The following is a 13390-nucleotide window of genomic DNA, read 5'->3' as shown; positions in this document are numbered from 1 at the left end:
TACTTCTTCCTCCTATATATACCCATATACCCCGAAAACATCTAGGACCACCACGAAACCCTATTTACACTGCCGCAACCTTCTGTACCCAAGAGATCCCATCTTGGGGCCTTTTTCGGGGCTCCGCTGGAGGGGGAATTGATCATGGTGGGCTTCTACATCAACACCATAGCCTCTCCGATAATGTGTGAGTAGTTTACCTCAGACCTTCGGGTCCATAGTTATTAGCTAGATGGCTTCTTCTCTCTCTTTGGATCTCAATACAAAGTTCTCCTCGATCTTCTTGGAGATTTATTCGATGTAACTCTTTTTGCGGTGTGTTTGTCGAGATCCGATGATATGTGGCTGTATGATCAAGATTATCTATGAACAATATTTGGTTCTTCTCTGAATTCTTATATGTATGATTTAATTAACTTTGCAAGTCTCTTCGAATTATCAGTTTGGTTTGGCCTACTAGATTGATCTTTCTTGCAATGGGAGAAGTGCTTAGCTTTGGGTTCAATCTTGCGGTGTCCATTCCCAGTGACAGCAGGGGTAGCAAGGCACGTATTGTATTGTTGCCATCGAGGATAAAAAGATGGGGTTTATTTCATATTGCTTGAGTTTATCCCTCTACATCATGTCATCTTGCTTAATGCGTTACTCTATTCTTATGAACTTAATACTCTAGATGCATGCTGGATAGCGGTCTATGTGTGGAGTAATAGTAGTAGATGTAGAATCGTTTCGGTCTACTTATCGCAGACGTGATGCCTATATACATGATCATGCCTAGATATTCTCATAATTATGCACTTTTCTATCAATTGCTCGACAGTAATTCGTTCACCCACCGTAATACTTATGCTATATTGAGAGAAGCCACTAGTGAAACCTATGGCCCCCGGGTCTATCTTTTATCATATAAGTTTCCAATCTACTCTATTTTGCAATATTTATTTTCCAATCTATATCATAAAAATACCAAAAATATTTATCTTATTATTATCTCTAGCAGATCTCACTCTCGTGAGTGACCGTGAAGGGATTGACAACCCCTTTATCGCGTTGGTTGCGAGGTTGTTATTTGTTTGTGTAGGTACGAGGGACTTGCGTGTAATCTTCTACTGGATTGATACGTTGGTTCTCAAAAACTGAGGGAAATACTTACGCTACTTTACTGCATCACCCTTTCCTCTTCAAGGGAAAACCAACGCAGTGCTCAAGAGGTAGCAAGAAGGACTTCTGGCGCCGTTGCCGGGGAGGTTGCACCAAATCAAGTCAAGATTTGATCTCCCATCAACAAGTCATTTCTGGCGCCGTTGCCGGGGAGATCTACATCAAGTCAAGACATACCAAGTACCCATCACAAACTCTTATCCCTCGTATTACATTATTTGCCATTTGCCTCTCGTTTTCCTCTCCCCACTTCACCCTTGCCGTTTTATTCGCCCTCTCTTTCCATTCGTCTTTTTTCGCTTGTTCCTTGTATCCCATGTGCCATCATGGCCAATCCTTTATCTACTCCTTTGTCTCTCGAGAATGAAGTTCTTAATTTTAAACAAAGGGAGGGAGAAAATCTAAAAGATACTTGGTACAAAATTTGCAATGCTCAAAATAGATTTACTATGAAGCAATCTACTTCCGTCCTTCTTCGCATCACCCCTTGGAATAGATATATTCTTGACACCATTACCGGAGGGAATTTCTTGGGTAGCCATACTTTTGATTCTTATAATGCTATGTTAGATTTGTTTGACCCACCACCTCTTTTGGTTAATGGAACTGTTTTAACTTTGGAACATGTTATGCAAAGGCGGGAAATTATTGAAAATAAAGTTGCCACTATAGAATTGATTGAAAATTTGGATAAAAAGATCCACAACCAAATTATCCAATATGGATCTAAGGTAGGAGTTGCTCTTAATTTTTTTTAAAAGGAACCCATAGTTAACGAAAAGATAGATCAAGATTCCACAAGAATTGATAAAATTGAGGATATTATTACCAACTTAGGGTCTGCCTTTTATTTTGTGAAAAATACTCCAAAACCTTCTGATGCTAAATTTTCCAAATTGATGTACGTTCCTAAAAATAAGGGTGAAACTTCAAGTAAGGGAAATGAGGATCTCAAATCCATAAGTGTTCACCCCAAGTTTCTCGCTATCATTAAGGAACCTCTTACTACAAATGATTTTCTCGATTTCTTGCCTAGGAGTTTGATCATTAATAAAAAGAAGGAAACTCCTAAGGGTTATAAGTGTTCTATTGAAGAATTGCATACCAAACATGATAATACCTAGATCTATTCTTGCTTTTATGCCTAGCTAGGGGCGTTAAACGATAACGCTTGTTGGGAGGCAACCCAATTTTATTTTTGTTTATTGCTTTTTGGTTCTGTTTAGTAATAAATAATTCATCTAGCCTCTGTTTAGATGTGGTTTTATGCTTTTAATTAGTGTTTGTGCCAAGTAGAACCTTTGGGAAGACTTGGGGAAAGTCTTTGCGATCTTGCTGTAAAAACAAAAACTTTAGCGCTCACGAGATTTGCTGCCATCTTTTACTGGAGAGTGCGATTAGGTTGATTCTTTTTGCAGATGATTAATAGATAAATTCCTCACGTCCATAAATTTATTTTAGAATTTTTGGGGTTACATAAGTATTCGAAACCTACATATTACTACAGACTGTTGTGTTTTTGACAGATTCTGTTTTTCGTGTGTTGTTTGCTTATTTTGATGAGTCTATGGCTAGCATCGGAGGTTATTGAAGGAAATATGCCCTAGAGGCAATAATAAAGTTATTATTTATTTCCTCATATCATGATAAATGTTTATTATTCATGCTAGAATTGTATTAACCGGAAACATAATACATGTGTGAATACATAGAGACAAACATAGTGTCACTAGTATGCCTCTACTTTACTAGCTCGTTGATCAAAGATGGTTATGTTTCCTAAACATAGACATGAGTTGTCATTTGATAAATGGGATCACATCATTAGGAGAATGATGTGATTGACTTGACCCATTCCGTTAGCTTAGCACTTGATCGTTTTAGTTTACCGCTATTGCTTTCCTCATGACTTATACATGTTCCTATGACTATGAGATTATGCAACTCCATATTAGCGGAGGAACACTTTGTGTTCTACCAAACGTCACAACGTAACTGGGTGATTATAAAGGTGCTCTACAGGTGTCTCTGATGGTACTTGTTGAGTTGGCATAGATCAAGATTAGGATTTGTCACTCCGATTGTCAGAGTGGTATCTCTGGGCCCTCTCGGTAATGCACATCACTACAAGCCTTGCAAGAAATGTGACTAATGAGTTAGTTACGGGATGATGCATTACGGAACGAGTAAAGAGACTTCCCGGTAACTATATTGAACTAGGTATTGAGATACCGACGATCGAATCTCGGGCAAGTAACATACCGATGACAAATGGAACAACGTATATTGTTATGCGGTTCGACCGATAAAGATCTTCGTAGAATATGTAGGAGCCAATATGGGCATCTAGGTTCCACTATTGGTTATTGACCAGAGAAGTGTCTTGGTCATGTCTAGATAGTTCTCGAACCCGTAGGGTCCGCACGCTTAACGTTGATTGACGATATAGTATTTATGAGTTATGTATGTTGGTAACCGAATGTTGTTCGGAGTTCCGGATAAGATCACGGACATGACGAGGAACTCTGGAATGGTCCGGAGATAAAGTTTGATATATGGGATAATAGTGTTTGGTCTCCGGAAGGGTTCCGGAATTCACCGAAAGGGGTTCCGGATGTTTCCCGAAATGTTTGGGTAAGAGAACACTTTATTCGGGCCAAAGGGGAAACCCACAAGGTTTTGGGAAAGCGCAAAAGTAAGTTTTGCGGAGTCCAGGGGCCAGACGACAGGGTCCCTGGCGTCTGGCCCTGGAGTCCAAGAAGGAGTCTTGCCTTTCGAGTGAAACCGACTTTGTGGAGGCTTTTACTCCAAGGTTTGACCCCAAGGCTTAACATATAAATAGAGGGGTAGGGCTAGCACCCAAGACACATCAAGAAACACCAAGCTGTGTGTCGGTAACCCCGTCCCCTCTAGTTTATCCTCCGTAATAGTTTTCGTAGTGCTTAGGCGAAGCCCTGCGGAGATTGTTCTTCACCAAACACCGTCACCACGCCGTCGTGCTGCCGGAACTCATCTACTACTTCACCCCTCTTACTGGATCAAGAAGGCGAGGACGTCATCGAGATGAACGTGTGCTGAACACGGATGTGCTGTACGTTCGGTACTTGATCAGGACAGATCATGAAGGTGTACGAACACATCAACCACGTTGATAAACGCTTCCACTTTCGGTCTATGAGGGTACGTAGACATACTCTCCCCTCTCGTTGCTATGCATCACCATGATGTTGCGTGTGTGTAGGATTTTTTTTGAAATTACTACGTTCCCCAATAGTGGCATCTGAGCTAGGTTTATGCGTAGATGTTATATGCGCGAGTAGAACACAAAGGATTTGTGGGCGTGGGTATATACATATTGCTTGCCGTCACTAGTTGATTCTTGATTCAACGGCATTGTTGGATGAAGCGGCCCAGACCGACATTACACATACGCTTACGCGAGACTGGTTCTACCGACGTGCTTCGCACATAGGTGGCTAGTGGGTGTCTGTTTCTCCAGCTTTAGTTGAATCGGATTCAATGAAAAGGGTTCTTTCTGAAGATCAAAAAGCAATCACTATACCGCGTTGTGGTTTTTGATCCGTAGGTAAGAACGGTTCTTGCTCAGCCCGTAGCAGACACGTAAAACTTGCAACAACAAAGTAGAGGACATCTAACTTGTTTTTGCAGGGCATGTTGTGATGTGATATGGTCAAGGCATGATGCTATATTGTACGAGATGATCATGTTTTGTAACGGAGTTATCGGCAACTGGCAGGAGCCATATGGTTGTCGCTTTATTGTATGCAATGCGATCGCCTTGTAATTGCTTTAGTTTATCACTAAGCGGTAGCGATAGTGTAGAAGCAATAGTTGGCAAGACGACAACGATTCTACGATGGAGATCAAGGAGTCGCACCGGTGACAATGGTGATCATGACGGTCCTTTGGAGATGGAGATTAAAGGCACAAGATGATGATGGCCATATCATATCACTTATATTGATTGCATGTGATGTTTATCCTTTATGCATCTTATTCTGCTTTGATTGATGGTAGCATTATAAGATGATGTCTCACTAAAAATTTCAAGGTACAAGTGTTCTCCCTGAGTATGCACCCTTGCAAAAGATCGTCGTGCCGAAACACCACGTGAGGATCGGGTGTGATAAGCTCAACGTTCAAATACAACGGGTGCAAGCCAGTTTTTGCACATGCAGAATACTCGGGTTAAACTTGACGAGCCTAGGATATGCAGATATGGCCTCGGAACACTGAGACCAAAAGGTCGAGCATGAATCATATAGTAGATATGATCAACATAGTGATGTTCACCATCGAAAACTACTCCATTTCATGTGATGATCAGTTATGGTTTAGTTGATTTGGATCACGTGAACACTTAGATGATTAGAGGGATGTCTATCTAAGTGAGAGTTCTTAAAGTAATATGATTAATTGAACTTAAATTTATCATGAACTTAGTACCTGATAGTATTTTGCTTGTCTATGTTGTTGTAGATAGACGGCCCGTGCTATTGTTCCGTTGAATTTTAATGCGTTCCTTGAGAAAGCAAAGTTGAAAGATGATGGCAGAAATTACACGAACTGGGTCCGTAACTTGAGGATTATCCTCATTGTTGCACAGAAGAATTATGTCCTGGAAGCACCGCTGGGTGCCAGGCCTGCAGCAGATGCTGCTGATGACGTTAAGAATGTCTGGCAGAGCAAAGCTGATGACTACTCGATAGTTCAGTGTGCCATGCTTTATGGCTTAGAACCGGGACTTCAACAACGTTTTGAATGTCATGGAGCATATGAGATGTTCAAGGAGTTGAAGTTAATATTTCAAGAAAATTCCCGGATTGAGAGATATGAAGTCTCCAATAAGTTCTACAGCTGCAAGATGGAGGAGAATAGTCCTATCAATGAACATATACTCAGAATGTCTGGGTACCATAACCACTTGACTCAACTGGGAGTTAATCTTCCTGTGGATAGTATCATTAACAGAGTTCTTCAATCACTGCCACCAAGCTACAAGAGCTTCGTGATGAACTATAATATGCAAGGGATGGATAAGACAATTCCCGAGCTCTTCGCGATGCTAAAAGCTGCGGAGGTAGAAATCAAGAAGGACCATCAAGTGTTGATGGTCAACAAGACCACCAGTTTCAAGAAAAAGGGTAAAGGGAAGAAGAAGGGGAACTTCAAAAAGAACGACAAACAAGTTATCATTATCATCATTGGAAGCGGAACTGCCCCAAGTATTTAGCAGATAAAAAGGATGGCAAGGTGAACAAAGGTATATGTGATATACATGTTATTGATGTGTACCTTACTAGAGCTCGCAGTAGCACCTGGGTATTTGATACTGGTTCTGTTGCTAATATTTGCAACTCAAAACAGGGACTACGGATTGAGCGAAGATTGGTTAAGAACGAGGTGATGATGCATGTAGGAAATGGTTCCAAAGTCGATGTGATCGCCGTCGGCACGCTACCTCTACATCTACCTTCGGGATTAATTTTAGACCTAAATAATTGTTATTTGGTGCCAGCGTTAAGCATGAACATTATATCTGGATCTTGTTTGATGCGAGATGGTTATTTCATTTAAATCTGATAATAATTGTTGTTCTATTTATATGAGTAATATCTTTTATGGTCATGCACCCTTGAAGAGTGGTCTATTTGTGTTGAATCTCGATAGTAGTAATACACATATTCATAATGTTGAAGCCAAAAGATGCAGAGTTGATAATGATAGTGCAACTTATTTGTATAACTGCCGTTTAGGTCATATTGGTGTAAAGCGCATGAAGAAACTCCATTATGATGGACTTTTGGAATCACTTGATTATGAATCACTTGGTACTTGTGAACCATGCCTCATGGGCAAGATGACTAAAACGCCATTCTCCGGAACTATGGAGCGAGCAACAAATTTGTTGGAAATCATACATACTGATGTATGTGGTCCGTTGAATATTGAGGCTCGCGGCGGGTGTCGTGGTTTTGTCACGGCAGATGTCCTCGTGAAAGGACTTAGTCGTGGAGCCACCGCTACGGGTTAGCTTAAAGGGGTTAAACCGGACAAGGGACACGAGAGTTTTATACTAGTTCGGCCCCTTCGATGAAGGTAAAAGCCTATGTCTAGTTGTGTTGGTATTGCTAGAGTTTCGATGACCAGGGAGCGAATCCGCTTTGCCTGGCTCTCGAGTTGTTGTCTCCCTAAACCACTGCTGGGTCATCCCTTTATATACACAGGTTGACGCCTGCCGGTTTACAGAGTCCCGAGGCCGGATCATAAACGTGTCCGGCTCGGTCTCTATCCTTCCTATCTTACAATACAAGTTACATGAGAAAGTCGGTTTATATCTATAGGCCTTAACCCGCCTTTGGGCCTTGGGCCTTCGTAAAGCGCCACCATCCTTACGTCTTCATGGGCTTCTAATCTTCATAGAGTTAACCCGGCTACTCCTGGCCGGTTTACATCCAGTAGTAATATCCCCAACATTAGGGCCCAGATTGATTTGAACTTGTTCATGTCAATCTTCAACACTTAGAAAAATTCCTCCTTTGCATCTTCACTTTGATCTTATAAATCCCCGTGACGTCATATTCCAGGATCATGAAAAATCGCCATGACGTCACTTTGTTATTTAAAAATGATACATCTCACCTTCAGTTAATGAGCCTCCGACAATCGAGGCGACCGCTCCGTTAGGTATTGCTACCTCTTGAGCACTGTGTTGGTTTTCCCTGAAGAGGAAGGGATGATGCAGTAAAGTAGCATAAGTACTTCCCTTAGTTTTTGAGAACCAAGGTATCAATCCAGTAGGAGGCTACGCGAAAGTCCCTCGTACCTGCACAAAACAAATAAATCCTCGCAACCAACGCAAATAGGGGTTGTCAATCCCTATAAGGCAACTTACGAGAGTGAGATCTGATAGATATGGTAAGATAATATTTTTGGTATTTTTATGATAAAGATGCAAAGTAAAATAAAGGCAAAGTAAATAGCAAATTAGTAGGAGAATGATAAAGATAGACCCGGGGGCCATAGGTTTCACTAGTGGCTTCTCTCGAGAGCATAAGTATTCTACGGTGGGTGAACAAATTACTGCTGAGCAATTGACAGAATTGAGCATAATTATGAGAATATCTAGGCATGATCATGTATATAGGCATCACGTCCGAGACAAGTAGACCGACTCCTGCCTGCATCTACTACTATTACTCACTCATCGACCGCTATCCAGCATGCATCTAGAGTATTAAGTTAAAAACAGAGTAACGCCTTAAGCAAGATGACATGATGTAGAGGGATAAACTCATGAAATATGAAGAAAACCCCATCTTGTTATCCTCGATGGCAACAATACAATACGTGCCTTGCTGCCCTTACTGTCACCGGGAAAGGACACCGCAAGATTGAACCCAATGCTAAGCACTTCTCCCATTGGAAGAAAGATCAATCTTATAGGCCGAACCAAACTGATAATTCGAAGAGACTTGCAAAGACAACCAATCATACATAAAAGGATTTAGAGAAGATTCAAATATTATTCATAGATAGACTTGATCATAAACCCACAATTCATCGGTCTCAACAAACACACTGCAAAAACAAGATTACATCGAATAGTTCTCCACAAGAGAGGGGGAGAACATTGTATTGAGATCCAAAAAGATAGAAGAAGCCATCTAGCTACTAACTATGGACCCGTAGGTCTGAGATAAACTACTCACACTTCATCGGAGGGGCTATGGTGTTGATGTAGAAGCCCTCCGTGATCGATGCCCCCTCTGGCGGAATCCGGAACAGGCCCCAAGATGGGATCTCATGGATACAGAAAGTTACGGCGGTGGAATTAGGGTTTTGGCTCCTGTTCTGATCGTTTGGGGGTACGTGGATGTATATAGGAGGAAGAAGTACATCGATGGAGCAACAGGGGGCCCACGAGGGTGGGGCGCGCCTGGTAGGGTAGGGCATGCCCCCTACCTCGTGGCCTCCTGTTACGTGCCTTGGTGTAGGGTCCAAGTCTCCCGGGTCTTATCTGTTGAGAAAATCACGTTCCCGAAGGTTTCATTTCGTCTGGACTCCGTTTGATATTCTTTTTCTTTGAAACCCTAAAATAGGCAAAAAACAACAATTCTGGGCTGGGCCTCCGGTTAATAGGTTAGTCCCAAAAATAATATAAAAGTGGATAATAAAGCCTAATAATGTATAAAACAGTAGATAATATAGCATGGAGCAATCAAAAATTATAGATACGTTGGAGACGTATCAAGCATCCCCAAGCTTAATTCCTGCTCGTCCTCGAGTAGGTAAATGATAAAACCAGAATTTTTGATGTGGAGTGCTACTTGGCATAATTTTAATGTAATTCTTCTTAATTGTGGTATGAATATTCAGATCCGAAAGATTCAAGACAAAAGTTCATATTGACATAAAAATAATAATACTTCAAGCATACAAACAAAGCAATTATGTCTTCTCAAAATAACATGGCCAAAGAAAGTTATCCCTACAAAATCATATAGTCTGGCTATGCTCCATCTTCACCATACAAAATATTTAAATCATGCACAACCCCGATGACAAGCCAAGCAATTGTTTCGTACTTTTGACATTCTCAAAACCTTTTCAATTTTCACGCAATACATGAGCATGAGCCATGGACATAGCACTATAGGTGGAATAGAGTGGTGGTTGTGGAGAAGACAAAAAGGGAGAAGATAGTCTCACATCAACTAGGCGTATCAACGGGCTATGGAGATGCCCATCAATAGATATCAATGTGAGTGAGTAGGGATTGCCATGCAACGGATGCACTAGAGCTATAAGTATATGAAAGCTCAAAAGAAACTAAGTGGGTGTGCATCCAACTTGCTTGCTCATGAAGACCTAGGGAATTTTGAGGAAGCCCATCATTGGAATATACAAGCCAAGTTCCATCACGAAAAATTCCCACTAGTATATGAAAGTGATAACATGAGAGACTCTCTATTATGAAGATCATGGTGCTAATTTGAAGCACAAGTGTGGTAAAAGGATAGTAGCATTGCCCCTTCTCTCTTTTTCTCTCATTTTTTATTTGGGCCTTTTCTCTCTTTTTTAACCTCTTTCCCCTCTTTTTTTTACTTTTTTTATTTTTCGCCTGGAGTCTCATCCCGACTTGTGGGGGAATCATAGTCTCCATCATCCTTTCCTCACAGGGACAATGCTCTAATAATGATGATCATCACACTTTTATTTTTCTTACAACTCAACAATTACAACTCGATACTTGGAACAAAATATGACTCTATATGAATGCCTACGGCGGTGTACCGGGATATGCAATGAATCAAGAGTGACACGTATGAAAGAATTATGAATGGTGGCTTCGCCACAAATATGATGTCAACTGCATGATCATGCTAAGCAATATGACAATGATGGAGTGTGTCATAATAAACGGAACGGTGGAAAGTTGCATGGCAATATATCTCGGAATGGCTATGGAAATGCCATAATAGGTAGGTATGGTGGCTGTTTTGAGGAAGGTATATGGTGGGTGTATGATACCGGCGAAAGGTGCGCGGTATTAGAGAGGCTAGAAAAGGTGGAAGGTTGAGAAAAGTGCGTATAATCCATGGACTCAACATTAGTCATAAAGAACTCATATACTTATTGCAAAAATCTACAAGTTATCAAAGCAAAGTATTACGCGCATGCTCCTAGGGGGATAGATTGGTAGGAAAAGACCATCGCTCGTCCCCGACCGCCACTCATAAGGAAGGCAATCAAAAAAATAAATCATGCTCCGACTTCATCAAATAACGGTTCACCATACGTGCATGCTACGGGAATCACAAGCTTCAACACAAGTATTTCTTAAATTCACAACTACTTAGCTAGCACAACTTTAATATTACCATCTTCATATCTCAAAACAATTATCAAGTATCAAACTTATCATAGTATCCAACACACTCATAAGAAAGTTTTATTATTAATCTTGTGTACCAAGCATATTAGGATTTTAAGCAAATTACCATGCTATTTAAGACTCTCAAAATAATCTAAGTGAAGCATGAGAGATCAATAGTTTCTATAAAACAAATCCACCATCGTGCTCTAAAAGATATAAGCGAAGCACATAGAGTATTCTAACAAATTCCAAATCATATATGGCTCTCTAAAAAGGTGTGTACAGCAAGGATGATTGTGTTAAACTAACAAGAAAAGACTCAAATCATACAAGATGCTCCAAGCAAAACACATATCATGTGGCGAATAAAAATATAGCTCCAAGTAAAGTTACCGATAGAAGTAGACGAAAGAGGGGATGCCTTCCGGGGCATCCCCAAGCTTTGGATTTTAGGTGTCCTTAGATTATCTTGGGGGTGCCATGGGCATCCCCAAGCTTAGGCTCTTGCCACTCCTTGTTCCATAATCCATCAAATCTTTACCCAAAACTTGAAAACTTCACAACACAAAACTTAAAGTAGAGAATCTCGTGAGCTCCGTTAGCGAAAGAAAATAAAAGACCACTTCAAGGTACTGTAATGAACTCATTCTTTATTTATATTGGTGTTATACCTGCTGTATTCAACTTCTCTATGGTTTATAAACTATTTTACTAGCTATAGATTCATCAAAATAAGCAAACAACACACGAAAAACAGAATCTGTCAAAAACAGAACAGTCTGTAGTAATCTGTAGCTAGCGCAAGATCTGGAACCCCAAAAATTCTAAAATAACTTGCTGGACGTGAGGAATTTATCTATTAATCATCTGCAAAAAGAATTAACTAAATATCACTTTCCAAATAAAAATGACAGCAGTTCTCATGAGCGCTAAAGTTTCTGTTTTTTACAGCAAGTTCAACAAGACTTTCCCCAAGTCTTCCCAACGGTTCTACTTGGCACAAACACTAATTAAACACAAAAAACACAACCAAAACAGAGGCTAGATAATTTATTTATTACTAAACATGAGCAAAAATCAAGGAATAAAAATAAAATTGGGTTGCCTCCCAACAAGCGCTATCGTTTAACGCCCCTAGCTAGGCATAACAAGCAAGAATAGATCTAGGTATGGCCATCTTTGGTAGGCAATCCATAAGTGGCTCTCATAATAGATTCATATGGTAATTTTATTTTATTTCTAGGAAAGTGTTCCATGCCTTTCCTTAATGGGAATTGGAATCTAATATTTCCTTCCTTCATATCAATAATTGCACCAATCGTTCTAAGGAAAGGTCTACCAAGAATAATAGGACATGAAGGATTGCAATCTATGTCAAGAACAATAAAATCTACATGCACATAATTCCTATTTGCAACAATAAGAACATCATTAATTCTTCCCATAGGTTTCTTAATAGTGGAATTCGCAAGGTGCAAGTTTAGAGAGCAATCATCAAAATCACGGAAACCTAACAAATCACACAAAGTCTTTGGAATCATGGAAACACTAGCACCCAAATCACATAAAGCATAGCATTCATGATCTTTAATTTTAATTTTAATAGTTGGTTCCCACTCATCATAAAGTTTTCTAGGGATAGAAACTTCCTATTCAAGTTTTTCTTCATAAGATTGCATCAAGGCATCAACGATATGTTTAGTAAACGCTTTATTTTGACTATAAGCGTGAGGAGAATTTAGCGCGGATTGCAACAAGGAAATACAATCAATCAAAGAGAAATTTTCATAGTTAAATTCCTTGAAATCCATAATAGTGGGTTTAGCAACATCTGGGGTTTTAATTTCTTCAATCCCACTTTTGTCAAATTTAGCATCAAGATCAACAAATTCCGAATTCTTAGAACGCCTTCTAGGTAAAGTTGGATCATATTCAGTCCCATCATTATCAAGATTCATATTGCAAAACAAATATTTAATAGGGGACACATCAATAACTTTTATATCTTCATCATTATTTTCATAGGAACTAGAAGAACACACTTTTATAAAGGCATCTTTCTTAGCATGCATCCTAGCAGTTCTTTCTTTGCACTCATCAATGAAAATTATCATGGCTTTGAGAGACTCATTGATATCATGCTTAGGTGTAATAGATCTAAGTTTCAAAGAATCAACATCAAGAGAAATTCTATCAACGTTCCTAGCCAAGTCGTCAATCTTAAGCAATTTTTGTTCAATCATAGCATTAAAATTCTTTTGCAAAGTAATAAATTCTTTAATATTAGATTCAAAATCAGAGGGCATCTTGTTATAATTTCCATAAGAA

This window comes from Triticum aestivum, chromosome 6A (assembly GCF_018294505.1).
Source record: "Triticum aestivum cultivar Chinese Spring chromosome 6A, IWGSC CS RefSeq v2.1, whole genome shotgun sequence".
NCBI lineage: Eukaryota > Viridiplantae > Streptophyta > Magnoliopsida > Poales > Poaceae > Triticum > Triticum aestivum.
Note: the sequence above shows the minus strand (reverse complement) of the source record.